At 36.2% G+C, this 13,206-nt stretch overlaps 1 non-coding gene and 1 pseudogene across 1 annotated transcript; both read left to right on the top strand.

Moving 5' to 3' along the window:
- Positions 1-1,097: 1,097 nt before the first annotated feature.
- LOC148570536 (small nucleolar RNA R71) lies at positions 1,098-1,205 on the top strand. The gene has a single exon (XR_015908464.1). It is a non-coding gene; the product is annotated as a small nucleolar RNA R71 (small nucleolar RNA).
- Positions 1,206-10,282: 9,077 nt separating this feature from the next.
- LOC148570535 (uncharacterized) lies at positions 10,283-12,823 on the top strand (annotated as a pseudogene).
- Positions 12,824-13,206: the final 383 nt, after the last annotated feature.

The raw sequence follows: 13,206 nt of genomic DNA, 5'->3' as shown, positions 1-13,206 counted from the left end.
CAAGACTGCGAATACAATGATAAAAAGTTCTATTTATAATAAACTAGTCACTAGGGTTTACAGAAGTAAGTAATTGATGCATAAATCCACTTCCGGGGCCCACTTGGTGTGTGCTTGGACTGAGCTTAAAATCTACACGTGTAGAGGTCCTTCTTGGAGTTGAATGCCACCTTTTGTGCCAGTTTGGGCGTTGAACTCCACTTTGCAGCTTGTTTCTGGCGCTGGACGCCAGAATTGGGCAGAGAGCTGGCGTTGAACGCCAGTTTGCGTCGTCTAAACTTGGGCAAACTATGGACTATTATACATTGCTGGAAAGCCCTGGATGTCTACTTTCCAACGCAATTTGAAGCACTCCATTTCGAGTTCTGTAGCTCCAAAAAATCTACTTTGAGTGAAGGGAGGTCAGAATCCAACAGCATCAGCAGTCCTTCTTCAACCTCTGAATCTGATTTTTGCTCAAGTCCCTCAATTTCAGCCAGAAAATACCTGAAATCACAGAAAAACACACAAACTCATAGTAAAGTCCAGAAATGTGAATTTAACATAAAAACTAATGAAAACATCCCTAAAAGTAACTAGATCCTACTAAAAACATACTAAAAACAATGCCAAAAACCATTATTAAAGCCTTGTTGAGGCCTTTAATCCTTCCATGAGAGATTTGGATGATTTCTCCATGATGGATTATAGGTGTTTCCATAAGGTTCACCTAAGTAATTCACCTCTGCTATTACAAGATTTTCAGGATCATAAGCTTCTTCTTCATAAGAAGCCTCTTGAGTACTGTTGGATGCAGCTTGCACTCCATTCAGACTCTGAGAAATCATATTGACTTGCTGAGTCAATATTTTGTTCTGAGCCAATATGGCATTCAGAGTATCAACTTCAAGAACTCCCTTCTTCATAGGCGTCCCATTATTTACAGGATTCCTTTCAGAAGTGTACATGAACTGGTTATTTGCAACCATGTCAATGAGTTCTTGAGCTTCTGCAGGCGTTTTCTTTAGGTGAATGGATCCACCTGTAGAAGTATCCAATGACATCTTTGATAGCTCAGATAAACCATCATAGAATATATCCAGGATGGTCCATTCTGAAAGCATGTCAGAAGGACACTTTTTGGTCAACTGTTTGTATCTTTCCCAAGCTTCATAGAGGGATTCACCTTCTTTCTGTCTGAAGGTTTGAACATCCACTCTAAGCTTGCTCAGCTTTTGAGGAGGAAAGAACTTGGCTAAGAAAGCCGTGACCAGCTTATCCCAAGAGTTCAGGCTGTCTTTGGGTTGAGAGTCCAACCACACTCTAGCTTTGTCTCTTACAGCAAAAGGGAAAAGCATGAGCCTGTAGACTTCAGGATCTACTCTATTAGTCTTAACAGTATCACATATCTGCAAGAATTCAGTTAAGAACTGAAAATGATCTTCAGATGGAAGTCCCTGAAACTTGCAGTTCTGCTGCATCAGAGAAACTAATTGAGGTTTAAGCTCAAAATTGTTTGCTCCAATGGCAGGAATGGAGATGCTTCTTCCATGTAAATTGGAATTAGGTGCAGTAAAGTCACCAAGCATCCTCCTTGCATTATTATTATTTTCGGCTGCCATCTCCTCTTCCTGTTCGAAAATTTTTGACAGGTGCTTGCTGGATAGTTGTAATTTAGCTTCTCTTAGTTTCCTCTTCAGAGTCCTTTCATGTTCTGGATCTGCTTCAACAAGGGTGTTCTTGTCCTTGCTCCTGCTCATATGACAAAGAAGAGGGCACAGAAAAATAATAATAATAATAATAGGGATCCTTTTTACCCAAGTATAGAGGTTCCCTTTAGGTGAGTGGAAGAAAAGGAGAAGAAAAGAGAGAGAGGAAATTTTCGAAAATAATTTTTGAAAAAGAGTTAGTAATTTTCGAAAATAGTTTTTGAAAAAGGTTAGTAGTTTTCGAAAATTAAGATTTTAAAAATTGAAATAATTAGTTAATTAAAAAGAAATTTTGAAAAAGAGGGAAGATATTTTCGAAAATTAGAGAGAGAGAGAGTTAGTTAGGTGGTTTTGAAAAAGATAAGAAACAAACAAAAAGTTAGTTAGTTAGTTGAAACAAATTTTGAAAAGATAAGAAGTTAGGAAGTTAGAAAAGATATTATAAAAATTAGTTTTTTTGAAAAAAGATTTGATTTTTAAAATCACAATTAATGACTTGATTCACAAGAAATCACAAGATATGATTCTAGAACTTAAAGTTTGAATCTTTCTTAACAAGTAAGTAACAAACTTGAAATTTTTGAATCAAGACATTAATTGTTATTGTTATTTTCGAAAATTTGATATAAAAATAAGAAAAAGATTTTTGAAAAATATTTTTATAATTTTCGAAAATAACTAAGAAAAATGAAAAAGATTTGATTTTTGAAAAAGATAAGATTTTTAAATTGAAAATTTGATTTGACTCATAAAAACAACTAGATTTTAAAAATTTTTGAAAAAGTCAAATCTAATTTTTGAAATTTTGAGAGAGAAAAAGGGAAAGATATTTTTTTGATTTTTGAATTTTTAATGAAGAGAGAGAAAAACAAGAAAAATGATGCAATGCATGAAAGTTATGGATTAAAACAATGAATGCATGCAAGAATGCTATGAATGTCAAGATGAACACCAAGAACACTATAAAGATCATGATGAACATCAAGAACACATTTTTGAAAAATTTTTTTTAATGCAAAGAAAACATGCAAGACACCAAACTTAGAATTCTTTAATGCTTAGACACTAAGAATTCAAGAATGCATATGAAAAACAAGAAAAGACACAAAACATGCAAATGCAAAGATCAAACAAGAAGACTTACCAAGAACAACTTGAAGATCATGAAGAACACTATGAATGCATGATTTTTTCGAAAAATGCAAGATGCACATGCAATTGACACCAAACTTATAACATGACTCAAGACTCAAACAAGAACACAAAAAATACTTTTGATTTTTATGATTTTCTAATTTTTTTGTATTTTTTTCGAAAATTATTTGAAAAAACAAAAATAATGATTTCAAAATCTTTAATATGAATTCCAGGAATCTTGTGCTCTTTAGTCTAAAGCTCCAATCAAAGGGTCAGACATGGCTTAATAGCCATTCAAGCTTTAGAATGGATTTACATCCATTGAGGTGATTAGTTGAAGACCAATCCCAAAGGATTTTGGGTATGGCTTTTTAGCCAGATAGGATTCAACATGTTACCATGAAACTCTAGAATTCATTCTTGAAAGTTTTGAAGCCATAGAATAATTTATTTTTGAAAACATTTTTATTTAAAAAAAATTTTTTTTTTCGAAAACAAAGGAGAAAATTTTGAAAGATTTTTGAAAAATTTTTGAAAAGAAAACAAAAAGAAAATTCACCTAATCTGAGCAACAAGATGAACCGTTAGTTGTCCAAACTCGAACAATTCCTGGCAACGGCACCAAAAACTTGGTGCGCAGAAATTGTGATTACACTTTGATTATGTAAAATTCATTGCTCTTTCTTTCCCTGGTAATGGCGCCAAAAACATGATGCCAATACCATGGTTCACAACTTCGCACAACTAACCAGCAAGTGCACTGGGTCGTCCAAGTAATACCTTACGTGAGTAAGGGTCGAATCCCACGGAGATTGTTGGTATGAAGCAAGCTATGGTCACCTTGTAAATCTCAGTCAGGCAGATATAAAATAGTAATGGGATTTTCGAAAATAATACTAAAATAAGGATAGAAATACTTATGTAATTCATTGGTTAGAATTTCAGATAAGCGAGTAGAGATGCTTTCGTTCCTCTGAACCTCTGCTTTCCTGCTATCCTCATCCAATCAATCTTACTCCTTTCTATGGCTGGCTTTATGTAAGGATGTCACCGGTGCCAATGGCTACTTTCGATCTCTCTCGGGAAAATGATCCAAATGCTCTGTCACAGCACGGCTAATCGTCTGGAGGCATCACCTTTGTCGTTGGTTGCATCCTATTCCTCCTTGTGAAAATGGTCCGATGCGCTGTCACTGCATGGCTAATCATCTGGAGGTTCTCGATCATACTGGAATAGGATTTACTATCCTTTTGCGTCTGTCACTACGCCCAGCACTCGCGAGTTTGACGCTCGTCAAAGTCATTCAATCCCAGAATCCTACTCGGAATACCACGGACAAGGTTTAGACTTTCCGGATTCTCATGAATGCCGCCATCAATCTAGTTTATACCACGAAGATCCCAATATCTCGGACTCGGTCCCCTGTATTAGTAATCTAAGAGATACTCATTCAGTCTAATGTAGAACGGAAGTGGTTGTCAGGCACGCGTTCGTAGAGAATGATGATGATTGTCACATTCATCACATTCAGGTTGAAGTGCGAATGAATATCTTAGAAGCGGAATAAGTTGAATTGAATTGAATGGAAAACAGTAGTACTTTGCATTAATCCTTGAGGAACAGCAGAGCTCCACACCTTAATCTATGGAGTGCAGAAACTCTACCATTTAAAATACATAAGTGATAATGGAGTTCATTGGTCTCGGCCCCAGAGGGGAACCGGAGTAACCAAGACTGCGAATACAATGATAAAAAGTTCTATTTATAATAAACTAGTCACTAGGGTTTACAGAAGTAAGTAATTGATGCATAAATCCACTTCTGGGGCCCACTTGGTGTGTGCTTGGGCTGAGCTTGAAGTCTACACGTGTAGAGGTCCTTCTTGGAGTTGAATGCCACCTTTTGTGCCAGTTTGGGCGTTGAACTCCACTTTGCAGCTTGTTTCTGGCGCTGGACGCCAGAATTGGGCAGAGAGCTGGCGTTGAATGCCAGTTTACGTCATCTAAACTTGGGCAAACTATGGACTATTATACATTGCTGGAAAGCCCTGGATGTCTACTTTCCAACGCAATTGGAAGCGCGCCATTTCGAGTTCTGTAGCTCCAGAAAATCCACTTTGAGTGAAGGGAGGTCAGAATCCAACAGCATCAGCAGTCCTTCTTCAACCTCTGAATCTGATTTTTGCTCAAGTCCCTCAATTTCAGCCAGAAAATACCTGAAATCACAGAAAAACACACAAACTCATAGTAAAGTCCAGAAATGTGAATTTGACATAAAAACTAATGAAAACATCCCTAAAAGTAACTAGATCCTACTAAAAACATACTAAAAACAATGCCAAAAAGCGTATAAATTATCCGCTCATCACACAACATTCATCATTAATCTTCATAGTCATTAATTACCAACAATCAACATCAAAATTCATATATTCCACATTCCAAAACTCTATATCATCATCACCACCATACAACTTATCTTCAAACATCAAAATCACATACAATCAAACATACACCCAAATATCAAATCCTATCTTAAGGTCAACTTGCCTAAGGTTCACAAAACATTACATATTACATAAAGAAAACTGAAACCATACCTTGGCCAATTCCCAATATGCGCAAACACCCAAAGCTTGATTCCAACAAGATCAACAAGCCTCAAGCACCAACACCACTTCCAAAACTCACCAACTATCAAGCTATACACATAACATACCAAGAATCAACATTATGGCCAACCCAAAAAATCAAACCACAAGAGTTTGAAGATACTTACCTTACCCAATGAGATTAGGGGTAAAATCCAACAATTACTCGCTATTAGAGTTCACCTAAACAATCAAAACCACAAAACTTACTCAAAAACCAAACCCCAAAAATGCAGAAAGTTAGGGCAGGAAACTGGGGTATGACTTTTGAAATCTTACCAGCAAAAATTAGATAGAAATGAAAACCTCATTGAGAGCTTCGCGTGGCCGCAAACGGCTTGTCAATCGAAGTTCCGTAGCTCAAGTTATGGCTCCCGGAAGGTGATGATGAATAGTAACATCACCTCTTCTCCTCTCTTCTCTCAAACCGCGCCTCTCTCTCTTTTTGGAGGGTGAAAATGAGCTAAGTTGCTCATTTAACTCACTTATATATGTTGTGCCTTGGGCCCAGTTTGGGTCCCGGTCCAATCCGTTAGCGTTTTAGGTCCGTTTGGCCCACTTTGGGCTAAAACCTTTAAGATTAGTGCCCGGTTTTCAATTCTAAAATATTTTTGTCCTTTTAAAACAAAAAATCAACTTTCAAAATCTTATTTTTCTCAAAATACGGTACTGGACAGTCTAGAGTCGGTACTGTCGGGTTAAACTCCAGTACACATTTTTACAAAATTCTTTCGCAAAAGATATATTTTCCAACTCAGAAAAATCTATTGAATTCAAATTTCACCTTTATAATTTCAAATGAAAACTTCTAAATTTTGAATCTACTTCGGGCACTTAAAAATTATCATTTTATTAGAACGATTTTACGTGAAAACTCTGGTTCTTACATAAATACGAGTGACCTAATTCGAGTGATACACGTGAGAAGAGCGATGTGAGGTCCTTTTTATCCTTTTTTAGATTTTCAAATTAGGAACAATGAGAATTGAAGATTGTGATAACGATGATGAAAGAATTTCATATGCAAGAAAGGGTTTTAGGTTGAAAATTTCTACATTTAAAGAGAGGAATGATCTTGAAATTTATTTTGAATGGAAAAGGAAGGTAGAGTCAATTTTTCCACGTTACATCCTTTCAGAGGAAAAAGAAGATTCGGATGGTAGAAGCAAGATTTTTCGATGATGCTCATATTTGGTGGAATGAGTTAGGAAGATCTACAAGAAGGTATGAAAAAAGACGAATATGCAGTTGGGAGAATATGAAGAAAATTATGAGAAACTGGTTTATGCCATCATCATACCACAACGAGTTTCTTGAAAAGTTTCGTAAGTTGAAACAAGGTTCCAAATCAGTAAAAGAGTACCACAATAAATTTATATATTTGATGGCCAAGACTAATGTTAAAAAGGGTCATGAAGTTCTTATGCGACGCTTTCTTATTGGATTAGATAAAGAAATTGCAGATTCATTGGTAAATTATGGACGCATTAATATGGATGAAAAGAAATAAAGACAACTAATTCCAAACTTTTTTCAAGGGATATTGAACAAAAGGTATGCAAAGTGGACTAAATTGTTGGATTATTTTTCATATGTGATAGAACAAGGTGATGAGAATGTAGTTGCTAATGAGTTGTTCATAAGGTATGATTTGATCATAACTCTTACTCCTAAATTCACTACAAAAAAAAAAAGCTAATTTGCGGCCATTTTTTCAAATTTGCAGTAGTTTTTGACTCCCGTAAAAAGTGTTATGTTGGTTCGAAAAATTGACGCAGTTACGTGTCCTGCTATTTAATTACGGCAGTTGTTGACCCCTGCAATTAGCGGCAGTTTTTTCCAGCTTTGTAGCGATTTAAAACCCTCACAATTTGGTAAGCCAAAATTTAAAAAAAAAATTACGGGAGTTTAGAACCCCCACAAATTAGTGACCCAATATTTAAAAAAAAAAAGAAGTCAGAACAGATTCAAACATTGATAATATCAAACAAGCCAATCAAATATAGCGATTTTAAAACAATCTTCTGCTATGTCATTCTCACAAAATTAGACATAAAATTTACATTGAGATCAAAGGATTGATAAAAAAATAAAACCAATTTAATCAAACATAGTATAGGATTGCCAATTTGGTTGTCACTAGCAGTTCCTGCACAAAAAGAAATATACAAATGAGCATTAAAATTCACGATAAAAAAGTTAATAATTATTTAAAACTATGAACATGATCTCCTGTGAAGTTAACAATTTAAATTAGCACTGAACCATGAAGACACTTTTAAATAAGAAATCTGGCTATATACTGCCTTTCTAAAATATTGTCCTGTGAAGTTAATTTTGTACTATCAATGAGCAAAACATGGTGAAATTCACTTATAAACATGCAGATTATAGAATTGAATTATAAGTTGAGGTTGTGCCACAAAAATTTCACAGCCAATTCAAACATAAAATGGTGATTCTAGGAAATTGCAAGGTCAGAAATACATCTAACTTGCATTAGCTAGGAATTTCTATGATTTTAAGTTCTTTCACAACCACATTTTTCTTCAAGTTAGTATCATTTTTCTACAAAATACTAGTCACAAGTGACAAGTGCTTGGATTTTCATGAAATAGTTTCAAGTTCATACTGTGCCATTTGCACATATGACAAGTCCATAGCGACCATCCCATGAACTACTCTCCACCCAATTCATGCAATTGAACAGAGTTGTTGTTCCACCATAGCATGCATTTGTTGAATCAACACCTTTGATGTCAATATTACCTCTCTCCTGATTGTTACATGAGTTAATATAAGATGCAGGAATCACATAAGCACATACAGATATGTTTCCTTCCGTTTTATCCTTTTGAATTTTGGCTCATCTATATTTCAAAAAATAATAATTGGGAGAAAAGTGGCAAGGGATAGGGCTATAGGGAGTGCTATTACAAGCTTCTATGTTTATAAAATTCAACATAAGTTAATATTTAAATATTATAAGCAGAAAGGTCTACAATCTTTTAAAGTGAGTCCCTATTAGTATGCTATTTGTTTCTTATGGTCGACACTCAAAACTAAAACAGACAATGAGATAGAGATACCTCAAAGAGTTGCATAACGAAGGTTCTTAATGGATTTGCTTTTATCAATGGCTGTTTCACTACCAACTTCCACGCGTCCAATTTGTTTTGGATCAATCTTATACTTTTGAAGAAGCGAGGATACAGCTGTCAAGTTACAGTTCAACAGCCCAAAACAAAAGCAAAAAGAATAACAATAGAAAATAAAATAAAATCACTCTAACCCAAGCCATTGCACTCCATCATACAAGTTCACAAAGTAGCATTGGTTAACTATCAAAGCTGAAACAACATCATAATAAACTCATAATAAACTCATCAGAATAAACTCATCAGAAAGCCATAAATCAAAATCATAAACCAAGAACCCAAAATAAATGTTATTACCTGAAGTATCTCCATCTGAAACTGATATCTGTTGATAAGAGACAGAAACCAACGAGGAGGAGGCGATAAGGACGCAAAAGACCAACAAGAAAGAGACAAGAGGACATGGCGGGCCGACAAGGAAGAGGCGACGAGACTGGAGTCGGGGATGTCGAGGCTGGAGGTTGAGGGTAGAGGCTAGAGAAACCGACAGAGAGCTGAGACTGGGTCAACGAGGATAGGGATTGAGATCAAGGATAGATGGTGACTGGAGAAGAACATAGGGCTGGGAAAAGTGACGAGAACAATTTTGCAGTTTTGCAAAAATGAGAATTCGATTTGGCGGGATGTAAAAAAATAAAAAGAAAAGAGTGAAATTAGTAAAGAGCTTTGGAGTAATAAGATTTTAATTTTGGGAGTTTTGTAACTCCTGTTATTTGAGATTAGAATTTGCTGTAAATTAAGAACCAAAATCAAGAAAAAAAATCTTGTTCTCTTAATTAATTTGAAGGAGTGTTTTAGAATCTCTGTTATAAAACTCCTATAAAATTGTGTTTGTTTTGTAGTGATTCTTAATAGAGTAAAACTCCACCCCGGTCCCTAACCATTTACGAAAAGGACCTGACGTCACTGACCATTAGACAATAACAATGCTACCCTTATCCATTCTCTCCATGTGACCGAAAGGACCCTATAATAGTTCTTCTGTGAAATCTAACCGAGAAATCCTACGTGTAACGGTAACTCTCTAACGTGGATTCAAATAATTTGATGAGACAACTAGGTCGCTGCACAATCATAAAAAATGTTACCGTTTTGATGCACCATAGAATCAAATTTTAAGATACATTCCTCATTCCCTCCCTAACATATCACACACTCTCACTCTTTGCCCTCATCTCACACATAAAATTACTATAAACCTTAGAGACTGTCAGAATTTCCACCAGAAACGACGATGAAGGAGAGCCAGCGAGGACGAGATAACTACGCAGTAACGTGGCATTTGCTGACACGGGTGGTGATGTGTTGTTGACGGAGCCGTACTTCCGTTCTTCGAGGCTAGTTTCTTCAACCGTTTGTAAACCACATCATTGTGGTCCTTCATTTGTTTATTTGAAGCAAGTATTCTTCTCATGAACCACCATAAAGTATGATATGTGTATTATTTTACATTTGTGAAGAACAGTCACTTTCATTAGGGTTGGATTATTACTTCAAGTAAAGCTTTTTTTTGTCTGTTTTGGGTATATTAATGTCTGTTAATTATAATTTATTTGTGCCACACTCAGTAAACTTTATATATTGCAGATGTATGTTGAAATTATACCGGTGTTTCACCATGGGGGTGGTTTGAAAGAGACGACAATGGAATGCTCTAATACCTTGATGGTAAAGTGGAGCGATTCCCCAAGTTGGACATTGACTTTGTTAATTTTAAGGATTTAGAGGAGATTTTCAGAGGTCTAGGATACAGAGTACAAGATTATGTATTGGCAAGACCCCACTGCCCCTGACCTAGAGTCTAGCCTCCACATTTTGAAAGGTGACAAAGAAATTAACCAGATGTGTGATAACAAGATAGCAAATTTGAAAACCGGTGAGTTATATATGTATTTTGATCATCCTGTGAGCCAACCAGTTGTGAATGAAGCAGGAGATGTTCCTGTAGAGTTGAGTGATTCCTCCACTAATGATGGTTATGAGAGCACTGAATATGAGGCTTATAAGCCTCCCCCACGTGGTTATGAGACACTCAGCAACAGTAGTAGTGCGGAGTTAAGCTCAAGGAATAGGTCCAGGAACAAGAGTAAGAAGGACACACCCAAAAAGAAAATGACACCTAAGAAGAAGAGAGCAACGCCTGAGAAAAAGACTATGACACCTGTGAAGAAAAAAGTTAATGATGATGATGGCCTATCTCCTAAAACCAAGAAGAAGAATAATAAGAGATATATGGAGAAGACAAGAAGAATATTTTGGATAGGGATGAGGCTGTGAATGGGCCAAGGCAAGGGCAACATGCTAGAGACAAGGGTCCAAATTGTAATGACATTATGGGTGAGGTTCAAAGTCCAAATGAAGTGTCTAGAACAGGGGCCAATGATGAGCCCATAGTGGAGGAGGTAGATTCTGATATTGACAAGCCATATCAATATGAATTAGAAGCATTCAAATCTCGAATTTCTTCTGATGATGAAGTCAGAAAGCCTAAATTTCATGAATTTGATGATGACACTAGTTATGGTGAAGTGGATTTCGAAGTTGGAGAAATTTTTGACACTATGGCACAATTCAAGAAATCATTGAAGGACATGTTTGTTTTTGAAGGAAAAGAGTTAGAGTATATAAAAAATGAAAAGCATAAAGTGAGAGCAAAGTGTGCTGAAAAGGGTTGTTCTTGGCTAATCCTAACTTCCTGGAACAGCCAGGAACTGTGTTTTCAAGTTAAAACATATGTTAAGGAGCACACTTGTGGTAAAAATCTTACAAGCAACATGGAAAGTAGATCATGGGTTACAAGCAAGCTAGTGAAGAGGTTGGTCACACAGCCGTAACTATCACCTAAGGAAACTTTAGAGCACATGAAAGAGGACTATAATGTCCATACCCACCCTAAACAGCTAGAGAGAAGGTTATATGAAATGAAAAGGAGCAATTTAGGGAGGTTAGAAATTACTTGTGTGAGCTTCATAGGAGTAATCCAGAGTCAACAACTATAGTGGATGTCATCCCCCAACCTGAATCACCACCTGTGTTTGACAAGCTATACATATCATTGGATGCATGCAAACGTGGATTCAAGGCAGGATGTCATCTTTTAATTGGGCTAGATGGCTGTCACCTAAAGGGTTATTTTGGTGGCCACCTCCTTTCAGTCATGGCTCAAGATGCTAACAACCACTTCTTCGTAATTGCTTATGTTGTGGTTGACAGTGAATGTACTGAAACATGAAGGTGGTTTCTAACTCTCTTCCAGGAGAACCTAAGCTCATGCACTGAATTTGGTTAGAATTTTATTTCTGATCAACAGAAGGTTTGTTAAGTATTTATGTGTTAATTATTGTGTTGATACTGAATTTTATTTTATGTGTTGTTTTATTTGATACCCAATCTGAATTATTAATCCAACGATTGTGTGCCTATTGTGTGGAAAGAATTGGAGGTTGCTCTTCAAGAAGTTATGCCACGGGCGCATCACAGGAACTGTGTCCTCCACATCTGGAAATATTTTGTTAAGCAATGAAAAGACAAACAATCCAAGGGACTAGTGTGGCAATGTGCAAGGAGTACAACAACTCCTGAGTTTCGTGCAAATATGGACAAGTTGAAATCGGTGAACCAGCCAGCCGGGGAGTATCTCTCCAAATTTCGTGAATCTGCATGGACTAAAAGTCAATTCTCTCACTATCCGAAGGTTGATAACATCACTAACAATATGTGTGAGGTTTAGAATGTTAAGATTGTGGAGTATAAGAGCAAGCCAATTTTGACAATGTGTGAGGCTTCAAGGTGTTATATAATGAGAAAACTGGCTGGACATAAGAAGATGCTAAGTAATTATCATGGAAAATTGGCTCTGTGCAACAGCAAAGGTTGGATGAATTCATTAAGCCTGGAAGCACTAAGTGGACAGTAGAGTGGACTAGAGATGATGAAAGAGTTATCTTTGAGGTTCAAAGACGCCAAAGCAAGCTTGGAATGAATCTAAAGGAAAAGGCCTGCACTTGTAACCTATGGCAGCTTACTGGTAATTCTCTAGTACTAGTAATTTGTAGTTACTATTATCTACATTAATGTTGAGATTTCCAATAAGGCAATTTGTTGCAGGCATACCATGTAAACATGTAGTTGCTGTAATCTCTAGGCTGTGGAAGCTTAACTTGAAGCCTGGAGATTTTGTGCATGAGTGACTTACCATGGATGCCATGTGTGCCACTTATGGTATAACAATTCAACCTGTAAATAGCAAGGTTGCGACAATCGAACCGGTCATTGAACCGATCGAGTAACTGGTTCATTGGTTCAATGGTCCAACCGCGGTTGAACCATGGTCAAACCGGTTTCGTTAAATATAAAATAAAATTATTAAAAATACAATATACTACAACTTAATCAGCAACAATGTGAATTCCACAATGTGAAATCATGGCATAAATTAAAGATACATCATGTTTAGTTCCACAATTTGAATTCTATATTCTGTAATGTATTCTTCTAAATTGTTTCAATCATTCATATAATAATAAAATTTAAAATTTCATAACCCACCTACTAACTAAACTAAATCTCATCT

Source organism: Arachis ipaensis, chromosome B3 (genome assembly GCF_059453495.1).
Source record: "Arachis ipaensis isolate K30076 ecotype BB chromosome B3, ASM5945349v1, whole genome shotgun sequence".
In the NCBI taxonomy this organism is placed as follows: domain Eukaryota; kingdom Viridiplantae; phylum Streptophyta; class Magnoliopsida; order Fabales; family Fabaceae; genus Arachis; species Arachis ipaensis.
Note: the sequence above shows the minus strand (reverse complement) of the source record. Positions and strands in the feature narration are given on the sequence as shown.